Source organism: Nannospalax galili, unplaced genomic scaffold, assembly GCF_000622305.1.
Source record: "Nannospalax galili isolate Female #2095 unplaced genomic scaffold, S.galili_v1.0 scaffold115, whole genome shotgun sequence".
NCBI lineage: Eukaryota > Metazoa > Chordata > Mammalia > Rodentia > Spalacidae > Nannospalax > Nannospalax galili.
Window position 1 is genome coordinate 3123834 of NW_008340588.1, and position 16486 is coordinate 3140319.

The window sequence follows — 16486 nt, forward strand, 5'->3', positions numbered from 1 at the left end:
TTGACAGCAAATTAAAACCATTTTAAGATTTCATCTTACCCTAGTCAGACTGACTAAGATCAAGAGAACAAATGATACCAAATGTTGGAGAGGATGTGGGGAAAGGGGAACACTCATCCCCTGCTGGTGGGGCTGCAAATTTGTTCAACCTCTATGGAAAGCAGTATGGAGAACTCTTAAAAAACTGCAAATGAACCTAACATTTGACCCAGTTATACCACTCCTTGGCATATACCTAAAGAGCTCATCCTATTGCAGAGACACTTGTACATCCATGTTTGTTGCTGGTCTTTTCACAAAAGCAAAGAGATGGAAGCAACCTAAGTGTCCCTCAATTGACGAGTGGATAATGAAAATGTGGTTCATTTATACGATGGAGTTTTACTCAGCAGTATAGAAAGATGAAATCATGAAATTTGCAGGTAAATGGATGGAACTAGAAACTGTTATACGAAGTGAAGTAACACAGACTCAGAAAAAAATTCTACATATGTTCTCCCTCATATGTGAGTCCTAGAACCAAACCCTGATAAGTGAGTATGTATCCAGACAACTACAGGAACCAGGATTGGAAAGGAAACATGGAGGTAAAGGAAAATAAAGAACCTGAAAGAGAAGAACAGTTGGAAACAGGCCTTAATAAGGGAGACATGGATATAAATTGGGTTAGTTTGAGGCAGGGGGAGGGAAGGGTATACAAGGAAGCTAGTGGATAAAGGGACAGAAGGAGCTCAAGAGAGGAAGGACAAGAGAAGGGTATTAGTAAGGGAGAAAGCGGGGATATGGGGGCACCTTAAGTGGGAAAACAATGATTGAGGGGTGAGACAATGAGAGAGATAAATAATGCCTAACTAGTTTTGGAAACCAGGGGAACCATATTATTCCTACAACCTACCAACAAATTATACATAGCAGATCAGGAAATATATGTCTAGGTAAGGTTTATCTGAGAACTATTGGTCTTGACCCAAGATTTATCTACATGACACACAGTAATTGAAAGTACCAGACTGATGGAACTAACCTTCTTGGATGTTTAATAGACATACTTTGAGGCCTATAATAATTTGGCCAGAGGGACATAAAGGACAGTTTTTGCTCCTTGCCCTCATAAGTCAACTAATTCCAGGGCACTATGAGCATCTCTCAAAATGTCCTGTAATTGTGGTTGGTCACCTGTCCTCTTGATCAAGGAGGCCAAGGAGACCCCAACAAATGGACTTGAACCAGTGTACAGTATACAAAGAGTGGGGCCAACACAGAGGAATCATTTCCTCCATGCTTCCAAGCGAAGCCAACAAAGGTCGAGCAGGACATTTGACTTATCTTCACATAGGTGGAACTGGTAAAAGAAGGGAGGCAGGGGATTCTCCCAAACCCATGTGACCCCTGAGCAACAGATCCTCAAATGACCCTAAGACTAAAAATAAATTGGTTTATCTGGGCCAACTCTATGACCTTAAACACCCCAAAGGAAAGTATAACCAAAGATTAAAGGGCCAATATAATTTCTTAAGAGTCCATATGCATAGCTAAAGGCTACATAACAAGCAACAAATGCCAGACAGGCGATACGTTCTTTTGAGTTGTTGTCCAGGGTGGCCACAGGGACTCCCAGATAGTAATCCAGCATAGAACTGGGAAAATGAACAGCAGACCCCAATCTTATCTAAAGGAATATTTACAACTGATTGCTGCTAGTTGAGGAACCGCTGACCCTCCTAAAACAAAGACCTCTAGATGGGCTGCCTAGATTCACCAGAAGGGCAAGTAGTGGGGATTGGCTGGGGTGCCGACAATTCAGCAGTAGCAGGGATATCAGAGTATAAGGGCTCTAGTTGGGGGAAGGAGGCTACAGGATGGTGCCATCTGGGAAGTGTATAATCGAATAAGATGGTTTGGGATATTCTGTGTGATATATACTCACACAAAATTTTTTAAAATGTATTATATTTAAGGAGGAGGCATGGAAAATTATGCCATGTTAATTAGTAGAGGTGATAAACATTACCAATGAAATTTACCCAATTACCTTATAGACATGCACAGGCGCCAAGGATCCAAGTGGAACCGATTATGACTAGTAATAATTAGATACATAGAGATTAAAGATGCATGCGCCAACATCTCAGTGTTAGGAGCAAAAATGAGTCTTTCTGTAAGGAACAATATATTCTAAAATGAAATGGAGATCTTTTTTAAGGGTTAAAAAACTCATTCTATTTTATGTCTTACAGGGCTTATATTGAGTTCAATGTTGTGTAACTATTAACTCAACTGTCAACCTAGAAACTTCCACCCACTTATGAAAGAGATATACTCTTGCTCTGGCGTATGCTACTAAATAAGTTAAAGCTGTAGTGAAATGTTTCTAATCATGTAATTATTAAAAATTTTAAAAATGATTAAAAATAACAATTCTTTAAAGCATAAAAATTTGCTCCTTAGTAATTAGTACATGTGTAAAACATTACCATTGAAATCTACCTGACAACTTTATATCCATGCTCAGATGCCAAGGAGCTCAGAAAGTAACCAACTGTGCCTAGTAACCTATATAGAGAGATTAGAAACACATGTACAAACATCTTAATGTCAATTGCATTAAAATGATTTTTTCTGTATGAAGCTGTATTTTAATAATGAAATGGAGATTTTTTTAAAGGTTAAAACCTCTTTTAATTTTATTTCATATACGGTTTATAGTGAGTACAATATTGTATAACTGTGATAATTCAACTGTAAACCTAAAAATTACAGCCTATTTTGTAAGAGATGCATCTTAGCTCAGGAAATTGTTATTGAATATGTCAGTGCTGTTGTAATGAAATGCTTCTTTTAAGTATTTGGTTAATAAATAAATAATGTAAAAAATGGAAATTTCAAGAGTGATTTCTTTCCATTTAATTTCTTGTTGCTTGTTTAATTTTAAATGTAGAAAACTAAGATGCACATTCTTCCTACTCACATAGCAAGTAATTTTATTTAGTCAATAGCATCCTTACTTTCTGATATCAAATACGTGATTTTTAAAATTAATAGGATGACAGAATCTAAATGTTTCTATATTCCCTTTGAGGATAGCTAAATGACCACTATTTTAAATTTTATCATACACACAAGAAAGAATTAAGCCATAGAAGTACTAAATGATCCCTATTTTAAATTTTATCACAGACAAGAAACAATTAAGCCATAGCAGTATTTAATGAAGAGAAATCAAATTCATCAAATTCTTGAAGATAAAATCTGAGACAACATTGTCGTTCATAATATCTGGAAGTTATATCTGGAGTCTGTGTAAAACAGTCATCTATTTTCTGCAACTTACAAAATATTTAGAAATTGTGTAGTAGATAGTATTCTTGGTGTGTAAATATGCAAAGCCTCCTGGGGTATAAGAGAGCAACATGAGCAGATGTAGAATCTGTTTCAGACTCAGGCCCCATGTACATCTGAGGGTGGTTGGCCATCCTTCTATCTTAATGACAAGTCTGAAGTTTGGGTAGGATAAACCTTTCTATAGCACAGAAAGGGCACATTTCTGTGTCTATATTCCAAATCAGCAAAAGGTAATGTTGACAGAGGGTCAGGAAATATATGTTTTATACATTCTTAGTTACTTGTTAGGTATCTCTGATGGAGTAAGAGAAAACCATACTCCACAACCTGCAAGTACACTGGAGGGAATGTTGTTACACCTGGGAGCAGGATTGGACTTGATCGTCTTCATGACATCCTAGCTCAAATGCTGGCCAGACTGATGATATAGCAGAAATGGTCTAAAACTAATATGAAGTAAGTCACAAATGTACAAACTTTTGTCATTCTAACAAACACTATAATGCATTCAGAAACAGGAAAGGAAAGGTCAAACAATCGTCAATAGGCAAAATATCAAAACAATTAAATACAGAAATAAGGTTAAAATTGAATTTGCTTTTGTTTTTTAAGAATATTAATAAATGGAACTGGAGAGATGGCTCAGTGGTTAAAAGTACTGACTGCTCTTGCAGAGAACTGTGATTAAGTTTCCAGCACCTACATGGCAGCTAACAACTGTCCTAACTTCAGTTCCAGGAGATGTGATGCCCTGTTCTGACCTCCACAGAAATTGCACAACATGGGTGCACTTATACACATAAAATTAAAAAATAATATATAAACATTTTAAAAGAATATTAATAACTTCAGAACAATGACAGTGTCTTTTAGTAACTTAAGTCTTCTAATACTCCTTGTATACTAACAAAAATAGTATTGCAAATAATTCCAATATTTGATGGACCTATGACTTAAATTAGTCCTGTTAAGTATATCTTATTTTTGAAAATCATTTCAGAGTAAAAATGAACCTTTAGATAATATATAAGAAACTAGACAGTCAGGGACTGGAGAGATGTCTCAGTGCTTAAGAGCAGTGGCTACTCTTGTAGAGGACCAAGGCTCGATTCACAGCACCCACATGGTGGCTAGCAACTGTCCATAACTCTCAGTTCTGCTGGCATTGCACAATATGGGTGAACTTGTATTTCTTGTATGCAAGCAATACATTCATATATACAAAATAAAAGTAATAAAAAAGAAAATAAACACCTGTATGTTTTCATAAAAGCATTACATTATATAGCATAATTTGAACACTTGATTCTATTTACTGTATTCACTACATTAATAAATAGTTAAAAAGCATTCAAAGGGAGGCTGGGTAGTTGGATCAGCAGTTAAGAGTGTGTAAGGCTATTGCTGAGGTAGTGTGTACCATTACCGAGTTTCTCTCCACAGGTTCACAAACGCCTGTAACTCTAGTGCCAAGGGATCTAAAACATATTTTGGCTTCTGTGGGATACTGCACATGTCCGGTGTGAATAATCTCACAAAGGTGCACACTCATATACATACACATATAAATAATAAATAAATAATTTTTAAATTATTTGTTTAATAACCACATACTTAGAGGTAGCACTTCATTACATCAGCATTGACATATTCAATAACAATTTTCTGAGCGAGGATGCATCTCTTACAAAATTGGCTGTACATTTTTAGGTTTACAGTGAATTATTACACTTATACAATATTATACTCAGTATAATCCCTTTAAGACATAAAATTAAATGAGGTTTTAATCTTTAAAAAAGATCTCCATTTTATTATTAAAATACAGAATTTCATGCAGAAAACTTCATTTTTAATGCAATTGACATAAGATGTTTGTACCTGTGTTTCTAATCTCTATATGTCAAATTATTACTAGTCACAGTTGGTTACTTTCTGAGCTCCTTGGCATCTAAGCATGGATATAAAGTCATCAGGTAGATTTCAATGATAATGTTTTTCACATCTACTAATTATTAAGGAGCAAATTTTTATGCTTTGAAGAAATATTATATTTTAATCATTATTTTTAAAAAAAAATTAATTACTACATGATTAGCAGCTTTTCACTACAGCTTTAATATATTCAGTAACACACTCCAGAGCAAAAGTACATGTCTTTCACAAGTGTTTGCAAGTTTCTAGGTTCACAGTTGAATTAATATATTTATATATTATTGAACTCAGTATAAGCCCTGTAAGACATAAAATTGGATGAGTTTTTAACTTTTAAAAAAGATCTTCATTTCATTTTTGAATATATTGTTCCCTGCAGAAAGACATTGTTTTTGCTACTGACACTTAGATGTGGGCACTTGCATGTCTAATCTACATGTATCTGATTATTACTAGTCATAATCAGTTGCACTTGGATCCTTGGCACCTGTGTATGTCTATAAAGTCTTCAGGCAGATTTTAATGGCATTATCACCTCTACTAATTAGCATGATGTAAATTCTCATGCTTCCCCCTCAAATATAATACATTTTATAAAAAATTGTTATTATTTTTTTTGTGTGTGTGTGTGTGTATATCACACAGAACATCCCAAACCATCTCATTCGACTATACACCCGCTTCCGAGATAGCACCCTTCCATAGCCTCCGTCCCCCAACTAGAGCCCTTATACTCTGATATCCCTGCTACTGCCTGCTGTGTTGTCGGCACCCCCAGCCATTCCCCACTACTTGCCCTTCTGGTGAAATCTTAGCGTGGCTTTAATTTGCATTTCCCTAATTATTAGTGATGTTGAACATTTTTTAAGATGTTTCATAGCCATCTTTACTTCTTCTTATGAGAACTCTCTGTTCAGCTCCTTAGCCCATCTTTTAATAAGGCTGCTTCTTGTCTTGGTTCTGTTTTTTTACTACCTTATATACTCTGGTTATTAAACCTCTGTCAGATGTGTCGCTGGTGAAGACTTTCTCCCATTCTGTGGGTTTACTGTTTGCTTCCTTGGTTGCAGCCTTTGATGTACAGAAGCTTTTTAGTTTAATGAGGTCCCATTTGTTAATTCTTGCCCTTGTTTCCTGGGCAATTGATGTCCACTTTGAAAAATCCTTTCCTACACCTATATCTTTTAGGTTTTCCCAATATTTTCTTCTAATAGTTTCAGGGTTTCAGGCTTTACATTGAGGTCTTTGAGCCTTTGGAATTGACTTTTGTGCAAGGTGAAAGATAGGGGTTTAGTTTCATTTTTCTACAAGTGGAGATCCAGTTTTGCCAGCACCGTTTTTTGAACATGCTTTCTTCTTTCCTCCAGTGAATGTTCTTGGCCCCTTTGTCAAATATCAGGTGGCTGAAATTGCATTTACTCATATTTGGTCTTCAATTTTGTTCCATTGATCTATGGGTCTATTTTCGTGCCAGTACTATGTTGTTTATATGACTATAGCTCAGTAATAAAGCTTAAAATCTGGTATAACAATCCCCTGGCACTGAGGTCTTTTGTGATTCCATATGAATCTTAGGATGTTTTATTTTTTTTCCAGTTCTGTGAAAAACGTCATGGGGATTTGATTGGCATTGCGTTGGATCTATAAATGACTTTTGGTAGAATGGCCATTTTCACAATATTAATTCTTCCAATCTATGAGCATGGGATGTCCTTCCATCTTCCGATGTCTTCTTAAATCTATTTTTTAATGATTTAAAATTTTCATTGTACAGCTCTTTAATATCTTTGTTCAGGTTTGTTCCGACATATATATTGCTGCTATTGTGAATGGGAGGGTTTCCATGTACTCTTTCTCTAATTGCTTGTTATTGGCATATAGAAAGGCTACAGACTTTTGTAGGTTAATTTTGTAACCTGCCACTTACTGAATGTGTTAATAATTTCTAGGCCTCTTTTTTGGTGGAATTTTTGGCATCTCTTAGATATAATATCATATCATCTCCAAAAAAGGATAATTTGATCTCTTCTTTTCCAATTATTACTCCTTCAATTTCCTGCTCTTGTATTATTGCTCTTGAAAGAGTTTCAAGTGCTATGTTAAAGAAAAGTAGAGATAGTTTACAGCCTTGTCTGAATTCTGATTTCAATTGGAATTCTAGTTTTTCTCCATTTAGAATGATGCTGTCTGTGGGTTTGTTGTATATAGCTTTAATTATGTTGATATATGTTGCCTCCAGTCCAATTCCCTCTAGGACTTTGAGCACAAATCCATGTTGAATTTTTTCAAAGATTTTCTCTGTGTCTATTGAGATGGCCATGTAGTTCTTGTCTTTGAGCCCATTTATATGATTTATGACGTTTATTGACTTATGTATTTTGAACCATCCTTGCATCTCTGGGATAAAGCTGACTTGATCATGGTGGATGATCTTTTTGATGTGTGTCTGTATGCAGTTTGAAAGTATATTTTTGAGAATTTTTGCCTCTATGTTCATTAAGGATATGGCTCTATAGTTGTCTTTTTTTGGTTGTATCTTTACCTGGCTTTGGTATTAGGGTGCTGCTGGCTTCATAGAAGGAATTTGGAAGTCTTCCCTCCATTTCTACCTTTTTTAATAAATTAAGTAGTATTGGCTGTAGATCTTCTTTAAAGGTCTGATAGAATTCTGCTGTAAATCTATCTGATCCTGGGATTTCTTTAAGTCGGGAGGTTTTTTTATTACTGTTTCCATTTCTTTTTTGTTATAGGTCTGTTTAAGCTGTTAATCTCTTCTTCGTTTAGTTTTGGTGGTTCCCATGCCTTTAGATATCCGTCCATTTCTTTTAGGTTTTCCAATTTAGTAGCATATCAGATTTGAAGTATTTTTTTTTTATAATGTTCTGTATCTTTCTGGTGTCTGTTGTGATGTTTCCCCTTTCATCTCTGATTGTGTTGATTTGGAGGTGCTCTTTCTTTCTTTTGGTTAACTGGGCTAGCAGTCTGTCAATCTTGTTTATCTTTTCAAAGAACCAGTTCTTGGAATTGTTGATTTTTGTATTCTTTTCTTTGTTTCAATTTCATTAATTTCTTCCTCGATTTTTGTTATTTCTTCTTGTATGCTGGGTTTGGATTTCGTTTGCTGTTGCTTTTAAGTGTGTTGAGTTGCAATGTTAAGTCATTTATTTGTATTCTTTCTGATTTTTTGATGTAGGCACTTAGAGCTATAAAATTCCCTCTAAGGATTGCTTTTGGCATGTCTCAGGGGTTTTGTTGTGTTGTATTGTGTTTTTCATTTAATACTAGGAATATTTTTATTTCTTTATTAATTTCTCTTTTGACCCATTCATCATTCAGGAGTGTGTTGTTTAATCTCCATGTGTTCATGTGGTGATTAGGGCTTCTTCTGGTGTTGATTGTAAGCTTTATTGCATTGTGGTCTGATAGAATGCATGGAATTATTTCAATCTTTTTGTATTTGCTGAGCTTTGTTTTGTGCCCCAGTATATGGTCAATTTTGGAGAAAGTTCCATGGGGTGCTGAGTATAAAGTATGTCTTTTAGTGCTTGGGTGGAATACTCGGTAGATGTCTGTTAGGTCCATTTGATATATGGTATTGTTTAATTCAGATGTCTCTCTCTTAACTTTCTGCCTAGGTGACCTATTTAATGGAGACAGTGGGGTTTTGAAGTCCCCTACTATTAATGAGTTGGGGTTAGTCTGTCTTAAAGTCCTGTAGTATTGTTTTTATGAAGTTCAGTGCACCAGAGTTTGGTGAATATATGTTCAAGATTGTAATATCTTCTTGATTCATTGCCCTTTGATCAGAATGAAGTGGCCCTCTTTGTCTCTTCTGATTAGTTTTAAAGTCTATTTTGTCAAATATTAGAATTGCTATGCCTGCTTTTTTCTTAGTGCCAGATAAATAAATCTTTTTTAATGAAGTTCATAGGGGTTAGAGAGATGATTCAGTAGTTGAGAGGCCTTGCTTCTCGTGAAGAAATCCTGAGTTCTCCTCATAGCTTCCACTTCAGGCAGCTTACAGGTAACCCCAAAACAGGGAATTTTCGTATCTTGCTCTGGCCTCTGCTGTACCTGAACTTATATGTTCGTGCCCTCACACAGAAATGCACAAAAACCTGTAATAAAACTCTTTTTTTCTTAATGTATATTTTCATTGAATTTTTCTGCATTTCATACAATTCATCTTAATCATATATAGACCTTCTCTTGCATCTACACCTCACATTTTCCGCCACCAGATTTCATGCATTCTGTCATATATGATAAGCCCTATTTAGTCAAGTTGTGTACCCTGATGCTCTTCAGTGCAAGTTAATCCACTGCAGTCTAGACAGTCTATCTAGAGTCTCTCCTCACTTCACAAATGCATTTGAATATCTATGATAAGTCTTTAGTTTATAACTTTATCGCATGAGTTTCATACTAAAATTCAATGCAAAATTTTTCTAGCAGCATCCATAAAAGATTTGTCTTTACATTTCAACACAGAACAACTTTAAGCTGATTCTAAAGGTACTTGGCAAGGTAAATGGAAAAATTATATGAAGTTGAAGAATCTTGAGACCCAGATTTTTCCTAGCATAGAATCTCCACCTTAAAACACATTGCACTGGCCTCCACTATACCATGCTGTCATCAACTTCAGTTGCTTTTGCTCAGGATCTCCAGATGTATATGAATGCACTCATTGAAATGTAGTAATCTTTCCTAGTCCTTCTTATCTGAACTATGCAGCAAAATCAGACTAAAATACACACTCTGGAATATCAGTGCTTTGAAAAATATCAATCAAGTAACAAAGCAGTTTGCCAGCCAAAGGAGTTCAATAAAAATAAAATAAAATATGTTTTCCAAGTACTATTTTGACTCTTCAAAAAACCCCAAACCTAATAACACTTTATTTATAGTTTTAAAACTAATTATTATATGAATATCATTCCTCTGAGCCATATATTATGTTACCTCTTCACATAACTGGGTTGAAAACATCAGTAATGTCCTCTTCTTTTGCCTTAATCATAGACTGGTAGAAAGGTACAGCATGGGTTATTTTAAAGCTATTTTTGTTGAGGTTGCTTGAAGACCGCCCTGTTACATTCTGCATGCATTCCCACATTCTGCCATTGTCCTACAATTTCCTGGCATTCATTTGTCACACTGACAGAAACCAGTTTAAAATTTAAATTCATATCCCTCCTGAATCCTGTAAAAGGGTTTGTAGGCCGGAGCCTGTGCAGTGACTGATGAAGCTCCTGTCAGGTGCCAGTGGAGGCAGCAGAATTGCTCAACAAGTTCCCTAACAAGATAAACAGTAAGGCAGATTACAGAAAAACAAATGGCTTATCACTTGGCGGCTTCCGTGGCATTCTTCATATTTGTCCCCAAAAGTCATTTCCATGAATAAAGTATTTCACATGTAGAAAGTAGGCCTAAGAAGAGATTCATAGTTAATTTCCTCTTAACTCACCTAATTTAATGTTTTAAACAAAAAGCACACATTTGAAATGTGAGAAATAAACTTTAATCAATTTTCCCAATTCAAGGATATAGACTGATTGTATTTATGTTTTTTCCAACTTTACTATGAATTTATTCATCATTATGACCACATGTTTTTATTTGTGAATTTCCAACATCACTATTCTCTATTAAGATTCCTTTAAGTCAGGGTGTGTCCCTGTCTCAAGTATGAGAAATTACTATGTGCCCTTGTCTCAGAACAAGGCACAGTACAGTGCATGGTATTTTAATTGAGTTCTATATTCTTGCAATTCTGATTAACTCTAAAGTGCTAGTCATAAAGTGTGAGACTTATAGACAAATTGTATTAACAATTCTCCCCAGGCACAGTGAGTTTTGCTCACCCTCTTCTCATGGAGAATGGTGCAGGATCAGTTTAAATTATTTCCCTTATACTTTTTATCTAGCCTAAGTGGTATATTGTTTAAGAAATTGAAGTTTATTAATTTGAGTAGTTGAAGAATTAGAATACCTTCTATGATATTTAAACTTACAATATAGTATTTACATGTCCATCTCTAATACAATTATCTATTCAGTTAAGCACAACTACTAAGTAAGAGCGCAAAGAACTGTGCTAGAATTTCTATAAACTTCATGCATAATATTCAACATGCGTCATCTTGTAGTAGTAGCAGAGTGCTAAAGATATCTTTCTTTAAAAAATTAATATATTTTTAACTCTTTTAAAATACATTGGACCTTTATTAATTTAAGGCTATATGTTTGATCTTCAGTTGAATGCTCTTTGTTTTGGGCAGCATGTAAGCTTTGAATTTAGATGCCTATAATTCACTGGCAATTTTATCAGAAGAAAATAAAGTGGTAAAAATTCAATATTAATATTAGATTATAACCAAAGTATTGCCAAAAAAAATCTTAGAAGAAGATTGCTAATGGTATTAGGGGGAAATAAAACACAGAAGGTTAAAATGTGAGAAATAAACTCATTAATATTCATCATTATATTTAAAGCTCATTTTCTATTCAGCCATAAAATATATTATAATTCTATACTATAAAACTTATCAAAATTACACAGAAAAAGGCAGAACTAAAAGTACAGTTATATTTGTTCAGTTGACATGAATATACATCTGATTCATTGAGGTAACCAAGGTCTATGATACAATATGTCTGAGAGAGTAAGTTGAACTATGTGAAATTCATTTTCTAAGATGGAATAGATTTGTTCTGGAACATTCTGGTACTCTGAATGTTACAAAGATTTGAACGACCAAATCACCATATATTTTTGATGTCACCTCTGACAGTTAAGGTTTCTAAAAATAATGTCACAGCTAAAAATATGTGAAAATTTCATAAGGAAAACATATCACACTTATCTAACTATTCACTAGGATTTTAAAAATAATTTTATTCCTTCTGTGAGAATTTCATTTATTGTGTTTTGATCATATTCAGACATCCTCTCCTGTGTCCACTCCCACTATACTATCTCAAACTTCTTTTCCTCTAAGTTTTCCATTATTATTTATACTTTCCCCATGCCTACCAAGCCTAATTTGTGTTTTCTAATTGCTGTTAGGGTGGATCAATTCAGTGGAGTCTGGCCAACTTATCAGGCATCATATCCTTAAAGAAAAGTGACTTTCCTTCTCCTAGCAGCATTTGATTGTCAATAGATCCTCAAGTAGGGGAAGTGCTTCCTGCCCACCTCACTCCTCCATACTAGGTTTTGTCTGGTTTCGACTTGTACAGGTCTTGTACATTCCATTAAAATAATTGTGGGTTCATGTGTGTAAATAGCGAAAATACACAGTTTTCATCTCCTTTTGGCTCTTATAATATTTATTCATCCTCTTCCATAAGGTACTGCAGTAGGTCTGAGCATTCCACAGTCTCTTCCTCTCTGCCAAGTGACCAGCTGTCGGTCTCTGTGTTAATAGTCATCTTATATCAAAAGAAGCTTCTCTTGTGAGAGTTGAGATATGCTCTCACCTCTGGCATAACAATAAACCTTTTAGAGTCAATTTAATACTATGCCTACTTAGCAGATTAATACTAGCAGGTTCTCCCATACAGTCAGTGACCTGTCTAGCCACAATTACTTCTTGGTTAAGATAACAATGTTAAGTATTTTTGTTGTTGTTGTTGTTTTTTAAAGTGATCCTTAAATCCAACCAGAATATTTAGATACATGTGTTTCAACTGTAAAATCCGTAGAAGTCAGGAAACTAATAAGGGACTATGAGAGGGGGCTATTTGTGGGAGGAGAGATAGAAAGTCATGATATATTTGGAAATAATGGGGTAGGAAAGTTTGAAAGGGGTGGGGAATGAGAGGGCAAGAAATAGGAGAGAGTAGGAGGAGTGACAGCTAACACTAAAGGCCATTTGAAAAATTCATATGGAAACCTACTACTCTAGAAGATTCTTAACATATATGCATATGAATATAAATGGTGTTTATATGGGGGATTGGAGAGATGGTTCAATGGTTAAAAGCACTGGTTGATTTTGCAGAGGACCTGGGTATGCTTCTAGTACCCAAATGCACATTGTGGCTTATCATCCACAACACCCATTCTAGGGGATCTGATTCCCTTTTCTGGTCCCCACATACATTGCATGCTTAAAGTGCACTTACTTATGTGCAGGGCAAAATCCATCAAAAAAATTAAAATGAGTTTAAATGGAGTTGCAGATAGTGGGGGTTCAATAACCCAACCAGTTACCACAGGCTAGCATATAAATAAATAAATAATAAACCTAATGTAAGGAATAAACTCTCTCATTTGGATTTCTTGACCATGGAGGTTCCATAGATCCTCAAACATACTGGCTATTGTCATTGATCTTGGCTACCTGACAGAACTTAACAGTAGACCCTAATGCTTAAGGGACATTTGTGAGTTTTAGAACAAACAAGGTGGCATTAATATAGTACTGACCTTGAAGATTCATTTCTACTGGCTAACTTTCCAGTAATAGAAGATGCTATGAATATTAATCTGTCACCTTACCCATATCTGAACCCTGTGAAATACAGTAATGGCTAGACTAGACAGCCGGGCCCACAGGCACAATAGTGGCATGAGTGTTATGGGAGTAACCAACCCCCTTTTGAGTCCTGTAGTTTTAATCTTAAGTTCATTCCATTAAATAGTTCCCATTTTTGAAACTTGGTTTTAAATTCTTGGTGAAATTTTTACAAATTTCATACAATATTTGTTGATGATATTTAGAAACCCTCCCCTATCTGCACCACCGTAGACCCTCACCAGATTTCAAACATTCTGCCATAAGCATTAAATTTTACAGATATAGAGCCAAATTTGTGTCACCAAAATTCCTTTGGTGTGTGTACATCACTTGGAGCCTGGTTAAATTATCTAGAAAAATTCCTTTAAAGAAAAAAATTTTCTGCATGTCCCTGGATAGGATGCCCATGTTAAAACTATGTCACCCACACAGGTCTCAGGTAACATTGCAGAGGAAGGGGTGGAAAGACTGCATGAGTCAGGAGTGATACATGACCATAAAGAAATAGACTCCTTGGAAATTGTTCATATGCACTTACAACAATTGTGACAGCACACACAAGACCCATGCAAATTAAATCAGTAAAAACTAGCATAGAACTGGAGAAATGAACAGGAGGCCCCAACATTAGCTGAGGAACTATTGGCAGGAACCGATCACTTTGGACAAGGGAGAATTGATCCTTAAGAGAGTTATGCTAAAAAGGTTCCAGTAGATGAACTCACTGAGGGACCTCTTGGTACACAAATGACTCCATAGGCCTTAATATGTATAATGAAATGCATGAAATCCTGTGGGTGGGTTAAGGGAGGGTACAGATAGGGAAATGGTTCTAAATATGGTTTAGATATATTGTATGAAATCCATAAAAATTAAACATTGAATGAAAAAGAGAGAAAACTCTCCCTTTAACAGTAACTACTGGTTGCTATTAGTTTGTCAGCTAAGGTTGGAGCTTCTTAACTATTTCCCCACTTTTATGCTGGGTTTGTGTCTGGTTTGAGCTTTTATGTGTCTCTTGTATGCTCTCACCATTGCTGAAAAGTTCACATGAGCAACTTTCCAGCTGCCTGAACAACTCAGCTTCCTTGTGATCATCTACCACCTTTGGCTCTTTCACTCTTCCATAATGGTCCCAGAACCCTTGGGGAGAAAAGGACTTAAACAGGTGTTCTACCTGGGGACAAGCATCCTGAACTCTCTTATTCTCTGTGCTTTAGCCAGTTATGGTGTTCTGCGTTATAACACAGAGTAAGTGTCTATTAGATGCCAAGCTCTAAGTGACACATCTGCAATGCAACCTCTACACCTAAGGCTCAGGGATCATAGAATAACATGGGAAAGAATATTAATTCACCTTTCAACTCTCATCAGCAAAAATTGTCATGGAACTTTGTTTCTAATACCTTCATTTCTACAGTGGCCAATGTATGTGTGAAATTATATATCTATGTCATTATAATAGTCTCAGCTCCATTTTGACAGTCCCCAGACTATCCTTATTATTATTATGACCTAAATGCTACTGACCTAAATTATCATAAATCAATACAATGATCACACCACTGCTCAACAATGTTGATAATTTCCCATGACACATGGCTATCATTCAAATACTTAGACAAACATGTAATCATTGACATATCAGAGCTGTTGGAGCTTGTGCTATGAAAAATTGTATTTTCAGTAAGAAAATACATTAAGTGGGAAAAGAAACTAGGATTCGACATGGCTACTCTTAAGGGAAATGAGGAACCATAAATTATTCAGTTGCTGGATTTGTTATTTCCTTCATATTTATATTCTTTCATGTCATATTATCACTGGACTTAAGTTTTCTTTACACTGGGTTTCTTTAATGAGACAGAAACACAAAATTTATTTGAAGATATTGATTTCCTGTCATTACCAATAAATTGATTAACATTATGATATATGTTTTACTGGTCGCTGAGGATGTTAGGGGAATTAAAAGTAATTAATTTAAGGCAAATATCTTGAAAGGAATTACATATAATTTTAACTCTTATTGTTACCTAACATCTCCTAAACTTTAAACATATTGGTGTTAATAGACACTGAATATCATGAATATTTTCATGGTTCTTCAGGGTGAGAGGCTTTAGAAAAAAGGGTACTTGTACCTAGATTTACAGACGATGTCATGGAAACCATGCTACAAAAATCAAGGATCATATTTTTTCTAAAAGAATGGATACATTCTTGCACCTACACCTATATAATATGTTCTGAGAATAATATTAACTAAGTTATTATAGCAAAGGAGCATTAGGAAGCTTCTACTAGAGACCTCCATCTAACCATAACCTGAGGAGAATATGATACACTTTCAGAAAAAGGAAGTCTCTTACTGTTTTCAAAGGAAAATGATCTAATGTGCCTATGCTGCTGTGGATTTCATATTTACCACGTCTGTGTCCTCTGATGCATTGTCTTCACATGGAGGCCTTTTCTCCTTATATCGCTCTGTGAACCAGTGGAGCATTTAACTTTTCTCTGTGAATAAATCAACAACCCTTTTCTGATGTAGTCGTATAATGCCTCTGTAACAGATACAGATAAGTATACAGATAGACTCAAATAGGCACATATATCTTTGACTATATGTATTCTTTATATATGTTCATTTATACAGTATATACAAATATATATTATATTTA